The following is a 4,503-nucleotide window of genomic DNA, read 5'->3' on the forward strand; positions in this document are numbered from 1 at the left end:
CTACCCCACCAGACTGATCACAGCGAGGGACGGAAAACAGCAGCAGGGGAGAAATCGGGAGCAGAAATAGGGCACTGGCTGGAAAAGGAAGACCCCAGCCCAGGAGGAGGAAGAGAGGGAGGCGAGGTCCTTGGGACTGCCCGGGAGTGAGGGAGGGCGCGCAGCTCCGTCTCAGCTCTGCTGGGGGAATGGGTCACCCGCCGCCTCCTCCGGGACTTAAGGCGGAGGAGGAGGAGGAGGAACCACTCGCCCCGCCCTGCCCACGCCCATTCTCCCCAGCCCACCAGAGGAGATTTCCACCTCCCACCTCGGGTACCTGCCGGCAATTCTTCTGCTGGCTAGGAGGGGGTATGTTGGACAGATCTGTGGCTTGGCTGCTTGGTCCCCCTACCCTTTACTAAACTTCTGCCCCGAAAGTCTAAATCCAGAGTCTCGATCCTGCCCCTCCCCCATCCTCTTCTCAGCCTCTTCCACTCGTGCCTCTTGTTGGATCTCTTTCATCTCTCTACATTTCTTCTCACCTCCTGCCACTTCAGAGCAATTCAACTCAACTGAACAGCTCGCTATGTTTTGCTGTTGCAAAAAACAGTCTCTGCCCTCAGGGAACTTACGATCTACTGCTGTAAATACCCTTCCGAAATATTTTCCAGCCTGGTCTCCTTTCAGCCACTACACTCACTGTATTATATGTTATTGTACCTCCGACACTCATTGTTTCTTGTACCCCAACCCATCTCCTCTAGATCTTTTTATATGTTGTTTCCATAGAGAGAAGAGACTGTGTTTTATTTTTCAATCTCTAGCACAGTGCCTGGCACATAGAGGTTGTGTAATTAATACTCGATCTGATTGTCCTAAGATATTCTCCAACCACATCTGTTCTCAGAAACTGTCCCCAGATTTCTGCAGCTTAGTCTCCTCTCAGGCCTGTCCCCATGTTTCTCTCTCATCCCTGAGCTGAACCCCTTTCTAGCTGGTCTTAGTCCTGTTCTCAGATATCCTCTCCTCCTGTCCCATCTCCTCCTGCTCCTTGTCCACAAATATGCTGCCCGATAGACTCTCAGCTTGTGTCCCAGGAGTTCCCAGCTGCTGGTTCTGGCTGCCCATAAGCCAAGGCCAAAATCCCACTGATTTCTGCTTCTGCACCTGTAATATTAATTAAGGTGGGACTTTTTTTTTCTTACTGTTTTCTCTTTTAGAAATGCTCAAGTAATCAAATGCCTTTGATTAAGCCTTACTAAGTGCAAAGCCCCAGTCCCACACCCTTTTGCTAATTAGGTACTAAGCCCCAGGCCCCACACCTATTTGCTAAGTAGGCTCTGAGCCCTCAGGGCCCTGAACAGGACATAAAAACTCAAAGGTTAGCATTTTGTTTGGGGCTCTTAGCCACTGGAAGAGACTGTGGGCAAGCCGTTGTTAAGAACCTCCTGACTTGTGAATTGTGATTTAGTCTTGTTTATATTATGTGTGTTTGTAATTTGTTTGTATTTGTTCTGAAGTTCAAGGGTGCTGGCTTTTCCTCCTGAACTAAGTGAATGATATTTGTCTGTTGGATTAAAGTAAGATTGTTAACCCCTTAACATTACTTTCCTTAGTAAAACAGATCAAAAGAACCTGTGCTGGCAGCTCTTGTTGCTTGTTGTGTTGGGTCTTATACCTCAACAGCAGCTGCTAGCTGAATTGTTACAGCACCAAACATGCTTTCACTTTTCTCAATGTGAACTGATCCAACCATTTTGGAGAGCAATTTGGAATTACGCCCAAAAAGCTATAAAACTGTGTGGTACCCTTTGATCCAGAATACCACTACTAGAGATCATAAAAAAGGGGAAAGGACAAATGTACAAAAATATTTATAGAAGTTCTTTTTGTGGTGGCAAAGAATTGGAAGCTGAAGGGATGCCCATCAGTTGGGGAATGGCTGAATAAGTTGTGGTATATGAATGTAATGGAATACTATTGTGTTATGAGAAATGATAAGCAGGTGAATTTCAGAAAAACCTGGAAAGACTTACATAAACTGATGCTGAGTGAAGTGAGCAGAACCAGGAGAATATTGTACGTGGTAACACCAACTTTGAGTTGAGCTCTTCTAAGCGAAACAATGATATAAGACAATTCCAAGACTCATTATGGAAAATGCTATCCACCTCCAGAGAAAGAATGATGGGTCTGAATGCAGATCAAAGCATACTATTTTCTTTCTTTTTTTTCTTTCTCATGCTTTTCCTCTTGTGTTCTGATTCTTTCACAGCATGACTAATGTAGAAATGTGTTTAATATGATTATACACATATAGCCTATATCAGATTGTTTGCTGTTTCAGGGAGGGGGGAGGGAGAAAAAAAATTTGAAACTCAAAATCTTATAAAAGTGAATGTTGGAAACTATCTTTACATGTAATTGGAAAAAATAAAATACTATTAAGTGGGACAAAATAAAATCAAATTAACCAATAAGGAAGAAAAAAAAAGAAAGGAAGGAAGAAAAGAAGAAAGAAACAAAAAAAAAAAGAAAGAAAAAAGGCCTTTAACTTTGTTGCTGCTGGCTTTTGTCCATTTTGATCTTCCTAAACTGCTTTTACCGGGCAACTGTCTAGTCAAAGGACTTTTTGTTTGAATGCTTGGACACACAAGGGGACAGAAATCCAATGGTTTCTCTCCTAAGTTACCACAAAGCTTCACATAAATACAGATTTTGATGGTTTAATGATCTCAAATACCTCTGGCCACATCTAGGCCAAGGTCATCCCCATTCAGTACCGAGAGCCATTGAGGGGAGGAGGTTCAAGAGATAAGCAGTAAACTTTAATCATCGCCATCAAAATTTTTCCATTAAAGTTTATTATTAGTTTTTATATATTTATATTAGTTTTTACATATTTATATATCATGTGATTTTATATTTGTGTGTATATGTATATGCATATATATATATATATATATAATATATATATGTGTGTGTGTGTGTATGCATTCCTTGAATAGGAGAACCTGTGCTTTCATTGCTATAGGGATTTCCCAGATGTAAAGACTCCATCTTCAATTCAGGTTTGAATCTCTTTTTCAATTTCAAATCTTGGAGAGCTGCCTAGAGTACTGGTGTCAAATAGAAAATGTGGCCAGTAAGCAATGGAAGGGTCCTTGCTGGCCCTTGATGACCTACAAAACCACAAATGAACTTTAGGTTCTATTGTATTTTTATTTGTTTTGTTAATTATTTCCCAAGTAAATTTTAATCTGGTTCTGTTGGCTCTTGGGAGGGTGCAAGTATTTAAACACCTCTGACCTAGATTGATTAGTAAAGTGATCTGCCCAGGGTCACACAACTTGGGACATGAGCTTTGATCTTCAAGGCTCTGAGACTGGCTCTGTCCACTACACCATGCTTCTGAATAGTCCACCAAAGAGAGAAAAATGCAAAACTGCCATATACAGACCAATGATGATGGAGATGCTTCAAATTTGCTCACAGGTAAAAGTTCACAGGATAAATATTTTTGATAGCTTTAGCTTATCCTGGGATCACAAGTTTAGAGCTGGAAAAAGAATGCCTTTGAGGCCACTGAGTCCAACTCCTTTATTTCATTGTTGTTTGGTCATGTCTATATAGATATAACTTATACATATAGATATATACATATATGTATATGCGTATTTGTTGTTATTGGTGTTGGTGGTTCATTCCTTTCAGTCATGTCCAACTCTTCATGACCCCATTTGGGGACTTCTTGGCAAAGATATTGGAATGGTTTGCCATTTCTTTCTCCAGCTCATTGTAGAGATGAGGAAACTGAGGAAAACAGGGTGAAGTGACTTTCCCAGGATCACACAACTAGTAAGTGTCTGAGGTCACATTTGAACTCAGGTCTTCATGATTCTAGACCCAGCATTCTATCCACTACACCACCTGACGGCCTTTATTTTACGGATGTGGAAACTGAGGCCTAGTGCAGTTGGAGAACTTGCCCACCTGCTAGTGAATGTCTGAGAGGGTATTCAAACCCAGGTCTTCCTTGTTCCAAGTCCAGTCCTTTATCCGCTACACCAGGCTGCGTCTGAATGACTTGGGTTACTTAAATGTTATTTCTGCAAGCAATTAGGACTTTCAGGGCATTTTCTAAAGCAATCCTATGGCATGATTCCATTGTAACCTAAAGCAGATGATCACGAAAGATGGGCTAACCATACTGTTTCAAAATACTATAATTCATTTTCAATTTGGGTCTGTTTGGCTGAGAAAACCACGTATATGCCAGACAGTACTGCAGCAGATTAGTCTTATCAGCATCCAAACGGGGCAATTGTAAGGCCCGGATAAGGCTGTCACTTGTCCAAAAGGGATGCAAAAACAACCACATACTACTAAATTACAGCTTAGTGGGTGATGCTTCAGATGGCTGTGAAAAATAGACCATTCAAATAATAACAGAGACAGCTCTGGTCAGAAAGGCTGGATTTATGCTTTGCCCAGTGACAACCAGACCATATTGCAATCACCTTA

The sequence above is a fragment of the Trichosurus vulpecula genome, chromosome 6 (genome assembly GCF_011100635.1).
Source record: "Trichosurus vulpecula isolate mTriVul1 chromosome 6, mTriVul1.pri, whole genome shotgun sequence".
Lineage (NCBI taxonomy): Eukaryota > Metazoa > Chordata > Mammalia > Diprotodontia > Phalangeridae > Trichosurus > Trichosurus vulpecula.